Source organism: Harmonia axyridis, chromosome 3, assembly GCF_914767665.1.
Source record: "Harmonia axyridis chromosome 3, icHarAxyr1.1, whole genome shotgun sequence".
NCBI classification, from domain to species: domain Eukaryota; kingdom Metazoa; phylum Arthropoda; class Insecta; order Coleoptera; family Coccinellidae; genus Harmonia; species Harmonia axyridis.
In genome coordinates this window covers 37,227,801-37,243,114 of record NC_059503.1, presented here as the reverse complement: position 1 = coordinate 37,243,114, position 15,314 = coordinate 37,227,801, and the positions used below count along the sequence as shown (strand labels likewise).

The window sequence follows — 15,314 nt, the reverse complement described above, 5'->3', positions numbered from 1 at the left end:
GGAGCATATTGAGGGTATCAAAAGGAAGTTGAATGGAGCAATATTCGCCATTAGACCTATGAAGAGAACCTCAACTCATTTGTATGCTAGGATTGCCTATATCTCCTTCTTCTAGAGCTTCATTTCCTTTGTAATTGTGTTTTGGGGCAACTCTACGCACTCTGCTGAAATATTTTTCCAGCAGAAGAGGGCTATCCGAGCGCTGACGGGGACGGGATCTAGGGAAAGTTGTAGGGGCTACTTTGTAATTGGAAAATACTCACTTTGCCGAGGTTATATATACTCACTTGTCTAATTTATGTTCACAGGTATGTTGAAATCTTTCGAACAGGTTCATGTGGATACGTCACACGAAATAAGGACAAGCTGTCTACTCGTTTCCATCGACTGTCTGGAAATACTATATACATAGACGTCTGGGGACCCAAATTGTACAATAAGCTACTGCAAGAAATCAGAACCCTACCTGTGAGATCGTTTACTAGATTGGTAAAGAGGTTCATCATCAACCAGAGTTTTTATGCGGTAGAAGAGTATCTCGCCATGAATATCAGCATCGATTGTTTTCATGTGCCTACCTAGAGTTGTTGGTTTCGTGTGACCTTTGTATATCTGTGTTTGATTTATGTGTGCTTTTTTTGTTACTTTTAGTATTTGAACTATATGAGATCTTTTATCATTAATCACCTGACGAATTCTGCAATATTGATTGTATGAATTAAAATCTGTATTCTGTAATTTATGTCATACATTTTTACTAAACTTTGTCCTAACCATAGAGGATATTCAACTATTAGAATATGGAAAACAAAATGAGGAAGCACTGACGTGATTTTATAAGATTTTGGGAGAAAAGAATACATCCCTACCTCTGGAAATCTCTCTTTTCTTTCTTGTATCAACATCACACCATTTCCCTAGTTCTTAGTTTCATTTGCCCTTTTGGAGCCTTTCGCAGAATGAAAATTGTCATTCTCAAAAAAAATTTATTCGTCTGAACGAAAAATTTATATTATTAAATGAAATTTGATATCTTACACCATAATACAATTCAAAACTTTCAATGCTAGTTCCTTTCCCTCATAGTTTTGATGATAGGTATCAATTTTCCGAATTTCATTCGGACAAATGAGGAAAAAGTAAAAACTGAACCATAGTTAGTGTATGTAAATTTTCAGTTTTTCCATCTGCCATTTTAGTATTTTGTAGTACAAGGAAAACGAGATAGTGTGCAAATAAGAAAAATGTTATTTAAACACCATCACGTTTTCCTAGGAAAAAATACTGCAAATTCCTAGAGAAGGCTCTTGGAATTTGCAGTATTTTTACGTGTGAAACCTTGAACCACAAGATTTCGAATAAATATAAGCGCTAATTACGATAGATTCAATTGATATTCGATACATATAGTGAGGGAGTTGAATTTGGTGAAACTTCTGTCCCTGATTACACACACTTCCTCAGTACTCGGCCGAAAACGGACTACAGAAATTAACGCGTGTGTTCTTTCCGTTTTCTCAACTGAATTATGTTCCTCTTTTATGCTGTTTGTCGTTGGGCATGATATTGCAAAATCACCAATTGTTTACTGTGAGGTTTTTCATTTAGAATTGTACATCATTGGTGTTTTTACTGCAGAATCTGTGCTTCAGAAATAGGTACCAGGAAGCTAAGAAAGTAAGTTTCTGATTTCACTCAATGATCCAGATATACAAGGTGGTCCAGATTTTAGTTCAATAATTTTGGCGTCAGATAGAACAACATATTTCCTAATATGCTTCGTTTTTGAGATACAGGCTGTTTAAGATTCAAATTATTACAGTTTTTCACTTAAAGGTAACTCTAGTTTTAATACATTCATGGATTTAATTTTTAGATATTGAAATCTACATTATGTAATGTTTTGAATTAGGTAATATTCTCCTGCCAAAATTATCCAGTGGCGTAGATACAGGGATGCGATGCAATGCTTTCTTCATTGAAAATATATCAGTATCAATAGATAAGAGTTTTACTAAAAAGAAGGTCTTCAAATTTTTTCATAGAATGTATCATTTTCGAGATGATCGAGTACCTACATAGTAAAAACTGTTTATAAAAATAAAAAAAAATAAATTTGTCCAATTTTCCCAATTAGTGATAGATGAAAGTATAAAAATTGGTGTAGTTTATTACATCGCTTTCAGATGGTATTTTGGTATTTAATTGAATATTTCAGGAAAAACATTTGCCGGACATTTAAATGATAAAAATATTCACAAAATTCTTTCAAAATATGAGCGATTTCTTTCAACACACACCTCGTACCGACTCAAAATTGATCGATTTAAATTCGTTAAATGATTAACCATAATTTATTTTTTAGATAGTGTTTGCTTCGTAGTTACTCAATTTTCTCAAAAACGGTAGATTCTATGAAAAAAATTCAGGAGACCTCTCTTATTCTAATTTTTTTATTTCACAAATGGAATTATTTTATCGAAAAAAAGACAGTGGAGTAGATTCTCAATAGGCAAAGGATCATCGCACGCCCTTATCTACGCCACTGAATAATTTTGGCAGAAGACATTTACCTCATTCGAAACATTATCTAGAATTCAATACCTAAAAATTGAAACAATTAATGTAATAATACTGGAGTTATAAAGAATAACTGATTTTTTTTCGAACTTTAACACTGTATATCTCCAAAACAAAGCTTGTTAGGACACCCTTCATCAGTCATCTGAAAAACAAAGCGTTTGCTGGCTCCTGCTTACATGACTCTTTTTGGCAAAATTAGTCAAGGATTCTCTCATTCTTGTTCGCCCCTCCCCAAACCCTTAAAAAAATTCCCAATATTATTTTCTGAACTTTCACAAAATACGAGACAAAATACCAAAAAATACAATGAATATAGGTATTATGCCGTAGAGTTTTACCCCAAGGTTATTCGTTCGGAAAATTTCATGTTGGTCATGTCACCAGAATCACAGAAAATATCGGAAATGAATACTCAATATTTCATAGATAGCATATTCGATAGGTTTAAGATTTTACGTGCAGATATAATATAAAAAATTCAAGCTTCATGCAAAATGTGTGAATCGTATCGTCAGACCTATAAAAATTTAACCAAAATATCCAAAAAAAAAAATTTTCAATGATGATAATATCAATATTATTTTCAAAACAAAAGATCCGACTAGGTTGACATTCAGTTCGTTTATACTATAAAATAATCACGTGCCGAAAAATGGCATGAATGATCGGATCATCAGAACCCGTCATCTTGATGAACTAACTGACAACAATCACATCTCATATGTGCATATTTACCTATACAGTCCTGTGTCTCTGTCTTTGACCGATTTTAGCAATTATTTTTTTTATTGTAACTTGATCCCTCTGAAACATAACACATAACTGTTCGTATGAACAGTCCTCAGTTACTTCATTTTTGTTACAGGCGTACAACTTTGCTTCCGCCGTTTTTTTCCGAAATTCGAGGCTTTATTGTAAAAAAACTGGTTATACATTTATGATTCATAGTATTGTCCATCGCTGGCCACTACTTACTCCCATCTTTCGGGCAGCGTACGAATCCCGCGTTGAAAAAACCGGTCTTTTTTTGAAGCGATCCACGAATCGATCCAATTTTTTACTTCTTCATAAGACCGGAAGTGCTAGTCAGCCAGGCCCTGTGCCATTGGTCGAAATAAGTGATAGTCCGAGGGAGTCCTTTCTGGAGAATACGGCGGGGACTTCCCATTTCAACGTTTCCAATATTCCTATCTTGAACACTTTCGCAACATGGGGTCGAGCATTTTCATGCTGTAAAATCACTTTATCATGTCTCTCGTTGTATATTGCGGCCTTTTGTCTTTCAATGCTCGGCTCGAACGCTTTAATTGCGATAGATAACGATCCTCTGTGATTGTTTCAGTCGGTTTCAACAACTCATAAGTCATAACACACTACGCCCAGCTGGTCCCACCAAATACAGAGCATGATACCTAGTCCCACCAAATACTGAGGAGGATACTTGGAACCGTGAATATTCGGATTGGCCATAGAAGTGGAAGCATAGCCGGAATATCCCCATGATGTTTTTTTTTTTAACGACTTTATTCTTCAATTAGATACTCTTACATGTAACCTCATCATACCATAACATCCATGACCTAGCCGGGATTCGAACCCGGTACCTTCAGCATCACAGCCGTCTCCCAAACCACTGTGCTACCGAAGGTAGTCTTTTTTTTGCGCGTGCGATAATCGAAATGAATCCATTTTCGTCTTCAGTCACAATGCAATTCAGAAATCCCTTCCTTCTTTGCCTTGCAAGCATGTTCATGTTCATGTTCAGAAGCAAACAATCTTTCGGCTTCAACTCGTACGGCACCCAATTTTCCTGTTTCTGAATCATTCCCATGACTTTCAGGCAGGGGCGGATCCAGGGGGGGGGCCATGGGGGCCATGGCCCCCCCCTCGCGGACCTTATAACTATAAAAGTGTATCCTGAATTCCCGAAAAATATGCACTCATTAAGTTTTAAATTTTTTTTTTCCAATAGATAGCTTTAGTTATCTGTATTACGCGTTTAATAAGTCCGATCGGGTTCCACAACATGGCGTTAGAAAGATGAGATTTTGTACTACATAATCTTTTGCGACAGTTTTGTGATAAGTTTACTCAGCGCGCGTTGAAGATGGACAAAATAACAAAGAAAAAATACGTTATATTTGCGTTTTTCTTCGATAAAGGCGAAAATGCGAGCCAAGCGGCTGAAAATTTAAATAGTTTTATGTTCTTGATACTGTAATAGCCAATTACGCGCAATTTTGTTTTCGTCGATTCCGTTCCGGTAATTTTTATGTCAAAGATGCTTGATGCTGGAGACCAATTGTCTAAAATATCGACAAAATCAAGGACATTTTCGGGTCCTGTTTCCATTGCTCAAGAGTTGAAGATTGCGTAAAAAACCTTTTTGAACCATTTGCAAAAGGCTGGTCTCAAGAAGAAGCTAGATGTATGGGTACCACACGAGTTACTGCAAAAAACCTCTTGGACCGAATTTCCATTTGCGAATCGCTGCTGAAACGCAATAAAATAACCCCATTGTGGAAACGGTTGGTGGCTGGTGATGAAATGTGAATGACTTACGACAACGTCAAGTGAAAACGGTCCTAGTAAAAAAGCGGTGAGCTGTCGGAAACGGTCAGGAAGGTTTTGCTGTGTATTTGGTGGGATTGGCAGGGAATTATCTACATAAGCTGCTCCCCTAAGGCACAAATATTGACTCGGATCTGTACTGTCAACCTTTAGACCTTCTGAAGGAAGCAATTGCCCAGAAGCAACCACCAGGAGAGGAATTGTGTTCCTTGGGGACAACGTAAGGCCACACACATCAATAGTGACTCGCCAGAAGTTCTTATGCATCCACCTTATAATCCGGACCTGGCACCAAGGGATTATCATATCTTGATGTCCATGGCGAACAATTTTGCTGGTGAAAAATTCGTTTTAACAGAGGCTTGTGAAATTCGACTGTCTCAATTTTTCGCCAATATCGACTAGGGCTTCTATGAGGGAGGCATACACAAACCTTCAAAAAAGCAACAAGTTATAGAACAAAACGGCGCATATTCGAAAGGAAACGGATCATTCTAACTGTGGTAATTAAATCTTGATTTTTATGCAAAAATAATGATTTTTTTCTATACCTCATACTTTCTTGTGCCCGAGTTTTCTCATGAAATACATCTACATATATTCATGAAATTGTTCGAACTTGTTTTTGTACTACAAATATTTTGGAAACTGAATATGATATGATTTACTAAAATACATCTTTCTATAAAAAAACACGTGTCTTGATAGGCACCAACAAAAAATTCCGCTATTTTGCTAATCGATATCAGCCGTGACTTTCTATGGCCCCCCCCTCAGACATCGCCTGGATCCGCCCCTGCTTTCAGGCGTTTTTAAATGGCTTGTTGCGTCACTCCCAATGATCCTGCCAATTCTTGTTGCGTTTGGCACGCATCTTGATCAAGTAGTTCCTCCAATTCTGCATCTTCGCAAACCTCCTCTCTTTAACCGCAATGCTGGCCTTCGACGTCAAAATCACCGATCTTGAAGCGTTGAATTGAAACCTCTTTCGGCACGTTCTTTCACTAATAGCGGCCTCATCAAAGGTATTTCAGAGCATTCGATGAGTCTCAGTCGCAGATTTCTTCATTTTAAAGCAGAAAATTAAAACCTCCCGCAAATGATGAGAATTTGTTTAATGTTTAATCGAGAATAACTTCATGATGCAGACACAAATCGACTAATATTTCGATGGCGTCATGTTTACGAATACCTAAGCTTATTGTATGACATCTAAGAACGATCGATTCATTTCAACTTCCACTTACCGCTACAGCCATCTATTGCAAAACGGCGGAATCAAAGTTGTACTCCTAATGATACATTATTGATACAAAGTACAATCGATCGAATAATGAACATTTAGTTGGTTTAACGGAAGTTGTAACTATTCATCTGTTGAGAAATGATAACTGAATTCAATATTATAATAGACTTTTTCATGGAATTTGTTCATAGATACTATCGTTTCAGTATATCAATTTATTAACATTAGCTTCAAGACCTTCGCGATAAAAATTAAATTAATTTCTCGTTCAACTACGGTACCATATGAAGTGCTGTAAATTGTCTCAAAATTAAGATATCGCAATCAATAAAAAAAAGAAATGTAAATAAAAGATGAGGCATCATCTGTGTGTTCGTAAACTTTCTTAAAAGCTTACTCTTAATGTTTTTTGTTCACCCCTGTGTAACTGTAACAGAAAACGAAGTAACTGAGAACGGCATATTATTTATGAACAGTTATGTTCCTAAGTATTCAAGCTACAATGCAAAAAAATGATTGCTCAAGTCGACCGAAGGATTCAAGATAAAATGAACTACAAAATGCGTTGAGATTGTCCTTTCTCCCAATTTTGCTGGGGTATATATTTCTTGTAAATTCCAAGAAAAATTCTGGATGGTGAGCGAACAAAATTTTTTACTATCGTGCATCCTATTCATTATAAAAAGTAAATGTTTCGAATTATGCACTATTCTTTTGATATCAAATTATCAGTTCATTGAGTGCGACGGTGACTTCTTTCCAGAATAGTGCTATGAACTCTGAACGCAATTTAGTGGAAGTTTTGCCGATCTGAAACCGCATCATCTTGTATTTTCCTACTGAAAAAACCTTGTTGTCACATAACTAAATTAAATCATAATTTCCATCCGATTACGATTTGCCTTTCACTTCTTTTTTCAAAGAAATGCGACCAAAAAATTATTTTCGCAACATAAGATAGCAGAATTAACGATCGAAATTATTCAATTAGGCAGGTATTCCCAATTGATCGCGTTCTTCCAGAAGACACATTGGTGAGTCACACGGCTCTTTTTATTCCAACAACACCCATTTCCTGGTAAATTTTCAGTTGGTCTCGAAAATGGGACAATCTTTATTAGGGAAAGTGGCCTTTCGACAAATTGGCTGAATTTTGATGATGTCCAAGTCATTCCAAACAAAAAGTTCAATAGTCAAAAGTTTTTCTATACGCTAGTTTGACGCTAGAGGCCCCAGGACCCCGAAAAGTTTTTCTCTATTGTTAAACAAAACAAAACGTTATCCTGTATGATCATCACTATTCCAAGTAATCGAGATATGATCAGTCTTTAATATGAGATTTCTACTATTGAAAGCATTATTCTTTGGTGTTGTTACATTCGATTATATAGTGTCTTCCAGCGACTTACATTCTTTAAAGTTCAATTATTCGAAAATTATTACAAATCGCCTAAGTGATCTATATTCAAAAAAGCTTGGGAAAGTTATATTCGAAACAGTTTTCAGTTCGGGACATTTCGAATATATAACTTTCGCTTTCGTTTGTAAGGAACACACATATTTTTACGAAGGTGATGTAGAATAAGGTGTAGAATAGGATTCATAATCATGTTTTGATTGTAGATCGCTAAGGCGATTTGTAACCATTTTCCTATGATTGAACTTGAAAAATTGTAAGTTGCTGGAATACCCTGTACAATTGACCAAATGTAACTAAAGAACAATACTTCCAATAGTACCACATATTAATGATCATTCACATCTTGATTACTTTTTTTCTGACATTACAGATATGAGTAAACGTTGTTGCAGGGCCCCCGCAACCGCGCGTTCAACGCGTGCACCGCACGCGGGCGCCACTCTTAAGGGGCGCCAAAATCTCTTATAGACCGCATGAAAATCCGAAAGACCAAAGATTTTTGAAAAAGATTTTTTTTATTTTTTCAACAATTTTAAACGTGCTAAGACATCTTTTACACATCCAAACAAGTTCCCGAACGTCACAATCCCTATAAAATAACCTCAGCCACAGATTGCAATTATACGATTCTTTTCGAGTAAACAAATCATAAATAATCATCCCTTTGTCGGTACGTGATTTCTTTATGGACCACCTTGCACCGGACGGCGGGCACCATTTCTTCGATCATCACTAAAACGCATATGGTACACATAAACAATCATAAATACCGAAGCGATAGCTTTTAGCCAGGGGAATTACTGAAACTTTCGCCACCATCTGTAGGAAAAATACTACATGTTACAGAGAATTTCTGAAACTACCAAAATCTGCTTGCTATGCTATAACAGCAGAAACCTATCCAAAGAATAGTTATTTTGTTTCGAAACGTTTAGGGGTTGAGGTCAAGACGCAAAAAATTAAAATACTCAGATAATTGGAAAAATTTGTATTTTGTGTAATTATGGTTTGTTTTACTGTTTCTTGTTGTGATTAAATTAAATTTTATGAAATGGTAAGTACCTATCCACATACAGTATTAGCATTTCTATTAGTCTATACAATTCGATATTTTTTTTTTCTGTTTAAAATGGTGCACATCCTAAATTAGCCCATACCTATATACTATAATATTATTTTTCGGCAACCGTCCGGGAAGTGCTCACTTCCCGGACGCTTTTTCTCTGAGAAAGTAGCATTTCCCGGCCTAGTCCGGAAAGTACGTACTTCCCGGACTAGGCCGGAAAAGAATCATAGAATCCATAGCAACCGAGATAACGGCTGACAGTTCATATGAAATTAGTTGTCAAAAATTTGCATGTTTTTTTATCGCAATCGCAATAAAATATGGAAAGCAGCAGCGATAGTGTTATTTTACATGGTTGCCGAAAAAATATTGCACGCAACACGCCCGAAAATGGTTTTTTTGGACTCACAGACTTCCAGGACTCGCTTACGCTCGTCCTGGAATTTTGTCTATTCGTCCGAAAAAAAACCCTATTTTCCGGACTTGTTACGTAAATTACTATTTTATTTGCTTCAAATAGGGAAGTATTGTTTGTAATTGTGAAAAAATTGAATCGACTTTGATATTTTGAATTTGTTTCCTGGGGCCACCATCATATTATACTTAATTTTTTTTTAATATGCACCCTGGATCTGTATTATTTATTTGATGTTCGTAGCCGTTTGACATTCTAAAAAAATTATATTTCACCTTTGCCAAAAATTAATTATTATAACAGGAACAGGGTATGTGCTTCAGATCGGTCTTAACTTATTATTATTATTAATATTAACTCCATTTAGGTTTAAAGGCTCGGATTTAAGGTTTAAATTCATAAAAATGAAAACATACGGGTTATTCTCAAAGGGATGGCGCAAAGTAAATCATGGGTGAATGTCCTTACCAATTTTGGATCAAGTTTTCCTTAAATTCTAGGAGCCATACAAGAGAAAACGACCTTCTGATGCAAAATTTCGAGAGCAAAAAAAAGCTAGACTTCAACAAAGGGAGAAGATGGCTGGGAGTATGGAATAATATTTTATAATTATTAATAATAATATTAATATTTTAATATAATATTATGAATAATTTAAAGAAGAATAAAGCTCAGGTTTTGATCGAATGCTTGAATAAAATAATGAAACATTTAAAAAATGTATTTTGCAACAACTGACAGCATAAAGTTCTTAAGGCATTCAATAAAGGTTGCTGATAGTTTTTTTAACCCTTCTACAAATAAATTCCTAACAAAAACTCAAACATTTTTTGCCGATTATCCTGCGACGTTTTTCTCCACTTTCCCCCCTTAAGGGGCGCCAAAATATTTTCGGCACGAGGGCGTTGATGACCCTTGCGGGGGCCCTGCGTTGTTGTAAAATATTTTTTTTTCGATTACCCCCAAGAAAAATAAGATCTACGCCCTTGTAAGGACAGTTATGTTATTCAAGTATTCAAGCTACAATGCAAAAAAATAATTGCTCAAATCGAATGAAGGATTCAAGATAAAATTAACTACAAAATGCGTTGAGATTTTGTCCGTTCTCCAAATTTTGCCGGGGTACCTATGTATTTCTTGTAAATTCCAAGAAAAATTCTGGATGGTGAGCGAACAAAAATTTTTTACTTTCGTACATCCTATTCGTTATAAAAAGTAAATGTTTCGAATTATGCACTATTCTTTTGATATCAAATTGTCAGTTCATTGAGTGCGACGGTGACTTCTTTCCAGAATAGTGCTATGAACTCTAAACGCAATTTGGTGGAAGTTTTACCGATCTGAAACCGCATCATCTCGTATTTTCCTACTAAAAAAACCTTGTTGTCACATAACTAAATTAAATCATAATTTCCATCCGATTACGATTTGCCTTTCACTTCTTTTTTCAAAGAAATGCGACCAAAAAATTATTTTCGCAACATAAGATAGCAGAATTAACGATCGAAATTATTCAATTAGGCAGGTATTCCCAATTGATCGCGTTCTTCCAGAAGACACATTGGTGAGTCACACGGCTCTTTTTATTCCAACAACACCCATTTCCTGGTAAATTTTCAGTTGGTCTCGAAAATGGGACAATCTCGAAATGAAATGCTGACCACGCACCAACTACTTGCGACCGTTACAAAATCGTCAGTGTTGAAAAATATTTCTCAACAAACACGCCGAATGTTTATTTATCACTTGACGTGACTGAAGCTGAGGGATTCGTCAAAACTTTTAAAAATTACGGCGATACTGAACACCTTGGTGTTCGGGAGAAGGACGTGAAAATTTTCATAGTTTTCCGACTGGGATGAGTGTTGTAGTGTTTTCATTGTTGCTGAAACTGTTCGTGTGGTCGCAGAAAACGGTTTCTTAGTGAAAATAGTATCCGGCATTGGCAGAATTGGAGATTATTGGGTAAATCAATAGTTTTTTTTTATTGAAATTATACTAATGAATCAAAAATCAATTTCGATTCGTTATATATAGGGAGTCCGGAAGAATGTGGTAAATCTCTCGGACTCAGATAAAACATAAAAAATTATCCTGGGGTGGGCAGGAGTCGATTCAACTTTCCTGATAGGTGTATCGCTAGGGATTTCATACCGCTACCCTTATTACATATTATTATTCAGAATTCAGAAATTTATTCATCGATATGGAAAAATTGTTACAAATTTCATTATTATTATTATATCTATTAGTATGTTATTCCATGATTTTTTTTTATTATTTCAGTTAGATATTTTATACAGGGTGTCCGGGAAATGTGGGAAATCTCTCGGATTGAGATGAAACATAAAAAAATTATATGACAAGTTCCCATCATTTTTTTTCATAGCGGCCCTCTCTACGAAGATAGGGCCTCCTAAATGACATCACTGGAAATCCATTTTGGTGGAATAAATTTCAAACTACTTAATATAATTTAAAGAATATTTGGTATGATGAACCGTAGTAAGGACCTCTTAAAATACTGCCCTTAAATTTAAATTAGCTCTTTTAGTTTACCAGGAGCGGATACATTTTAATGCTTACATTTTCAACACTCTGTATGATGAAGAGTAGAAAAGAACAAATTTCGATAGCTTGAATATTGAACTGAAAAAAGGTACAAACTCTTGTTTATCATCGATAAGATGAACCGTTTTCGAAAAACGAAATAACAGTTAAAGAATTAATTTTTTTATTTCTATGAAAAAGAACCATGATTTCTAATTGTTTTTATCGGCAACAAAGTTGTGATACGAAAGTTATGCGAGGAACAAAAAAGTTCTAGTTTACGTTATTGAATCCAACAAAATTATAATACAAAGATTCTTAACTATGCAGTTTTGGCACAGAAAGGCACGTTGTAGTTTATAGTTATTAAGGGGTTACAGTCCACTGCTAATTTAAATTTAAGGCAGTATTTTAAGAGGTCCTTAGAACAGTTCATCATATCAAATTTTCTTTAAATTATATTGAGTAGTTTGAAATGTATTCCTCTAAAATGGATTTCCAGTGACGTCGTTCAGGAGGCCGTCTCTGCATAGGGAGGGCCGCTAGGAAGAAAAATGTTGAATGAATCCGAGAGATTTCCCACATTTTCTCGGACACCGTGTATAATACTGGTAATTATTTAAACAGAAATGTTATCATTTGATCTACGCGATAATTAATGAAAAAAATGATCTGAAATTGATCGCTAAAATATTTTTTCCTACAACTGCTATGAAAAGTAGCGTATTCTGCATAGTTTACTCAATTCCAAAACTATGTATTGCTCATACTGTGGGAAATATTATTCCCCACGGCACTTTGCCAACACCTCGCTTGGTAGACCAATGAAATTGGTCCAACTTTTCTCGCTCGTGTGTTTGCGGCACTCGCCTTTCAGGCTCGTGCCACAAACTTCCACACTCGCGAGAAAAGTTGGACTTTCCACACTTGTTGCACAATATACTATTATTATACAACCCCACTAATTAAACCTTCGGAAATGTTTAAAATATATTTGATTTCATGTTTTACGTTTTGGAATTCATAAAAAGCGTGTAGAATTTTTAGGAGGCATAGTGTAAAAAAAATAAATTTTTATTCGTTTTAGAAAATAAGAACAGAATTGAAAAAATAGCGAAATGATTGACTTTCATTATTTGCCGGAAATGATCTTCAGAAAAACTACACTTATTTTTTATTTATTATTCTCTAATTTTTCGAAATATCACCATATATCTATAGAAAATCATAGAATAAATATAATTATAAAAATTATCATCAATCATTAATATTGAAGACCAAATAATTTTCAAAAGTACATGGCGAAGACGTTGAATGAATTTTTGTTTGGTATAAGTTTGCAACAAAAATTTATTTCAACAATATGGTTGTATATTTTCATATTTCTCAGAAAGTAATCGCCAAAAGCTTATTCGAAGTCGATAATCTCTCGATTCTCCATCTGGAAGGAATAAAGTGGCATAGCAAGAGAATTTCTCTTGCAAATACCCCTTATAGTTCCAAAGAAAACTTTTAGTCGGCAGATGGATGAAATATTCGTTTTTGTAATTCTTCATTCTTCGCATACTGTTAAATTTTTATAGATATTGGTCTTTCTATGAAAGATGCTTTGGAATTTTCCGAAGGTTTATATTATGAATACTAAACCTAATCGTATTATGATAAGGCGGTGGATGGAATATCTATAATATAAAAATTGGTTATTTCAACAATATGACGACCCAAGCTAGAGAACACGTCAAATCAAAAATCCTTATGTAAAAAACAAATTCGTTGTTAACTGGACAATACACAATCATTAAATTGGAAAGTTTTACTGGTAGAATTATACTGAATACCTACATTATGTTAACCTCAAAGTCTTCGACCTATTGTTTTCGGGTACACAAAATTTTTGAATATTCCATTCCATTCCATTATTTATAAAAAGAAATTTTGAATGAGATGAGATCATTTGTTGGGAACAGAAAATAAACCTCTGAAGTGTTTGCGTTCGTTTCAAGAAACAAAAATTCGGGGTTTGATCCGAAATGAATGTTGTTCGGCACAAACAAACATTTCGAAGGAGAAAACTGGCGATTAATTGCCTGAAAAGTTCTTGTTTTAGCCAATAAATACTAAATATGTATTTCTTTTGTAATTTTCTATTGCCCTTTTCAATATAACCTTCACAAGTAATCATTTAAGTATGCTCCCGAAAAAGTTCGCCAATAATTCGTAATGGTAATCATACTGCATCAGTTTTATTTCCACAATCCGACCTCATTCGTACTTTCAAACGCCGCATAATACTCAGACGATATTCTGTATTTACTGTCTCATCTTCTAACAACTAATGCACAACACCACGGTAGGTAATGAGAAAAACTGACAACATAGGTTTCAACTGAGTTTGAAAGCGCGAATTCGAAGCATCTTGACTTCTTTTCATGCCGAACTCATAAACCTATATATCCTGTCACCACATCAACGACCTCAACATTTGGTCAATATCTATACCCAAGCAATAAAGGATACCGCTCAATTTATTAGGGAAAGTGTCAAATTGACGGAAGTTTGGAACTGTTATAGTCATGTGGAAAGGTTATCGAGGGTCAAATTACAAAGCAAGGAAAAAGAATATTGGACATGCCCTCAGGAGAAGCGCTAACCGTAGACACGTGTTTCGGGCTTTCGGCCCTCATCAGTACGGTGAAAAAGTGTTAGATGAGCAACACTTGAAGAAAAACAACAAACAAACGGAGTCCACAACAGAAGCCAGCCGTCCATTTGTGGTTTCCGCAGAAAGACCCAATGAGTTTTCGGGCAACAACCAACATCACCACGTGGGAAGCTATAGCTACCTGCGTGAAAACCTAGTCCTGGTAAAGATATGTGGAAAGTTTATCGAGGGTCAAATTACAAATATAAATATATAAATAATATACAAGTTATAATTTTTTTTTCCTTGCTTTGTAATTTGACCCTCGATAACCTTTCCATATATCTTTACCAGGTCTAGGTTTTCACGAAGGTAGCTATAGCTTCCCACGTGGTGATGTTGGTTGTTGCCCGAAAACATGTACATATTGAATTACTGAAGGGTTGGATTAGAGGCATTACATAGGATCGTAAACTCCTGATCTCATCTATTATGGTATCGAACAAAAATTGACTCGAAGGGTCGCCTTGTGGGATTCCGCTATTTTCAGGTATTCTTCTGGATAGTTTATCATTTATTTGTACCCGTACGCTGTTCTCGGAATATATGTTTTTAATGATCTCAATCAAATTCATCTGTATTTCACGATTTTCCAAAGAAAGTATGACTTCCCCTATTCGCATCATCGAAGACTTTCATTCATCCATGTATCTTTTCACCATGTACTTGGCTGGTCACCATCGACACATTAAACAATCTGCTACACAAACTCCAAAACCACAAAAAATCACAATCACAAGCTATTTTTACAATTTCAACTTC

General features: G+C 35.2%; 1 protein-coding gene across 2 annotated transcripts in view; it reads left to right on the top strand.

Moving 5' to 3' along the window:
- Positions 1-1,418: 1,418 nt before the first annotated feature.
- The window catches only part of LOC123675908 (fatty acyl-CoA reductase wat-like), a 33,889-nt gene continuing 19,993 nt past the window's right edge, over positions 1,419-15,314 (top strand). The window contains exon 1 of one of the 2 annotated variants that reach the window (XM_045611468.1): positions 1,419-1,677. The gene's annotated coding sequence lies outside the window, so the exon portion shown is untranslated. Of the gene's footprint in view, positions 1,678-11,016; positions 11,267-15,314 lie in introns of those variants that run through there. The other variant, XM_045611469.1, reaches the window with a different exon arrangement.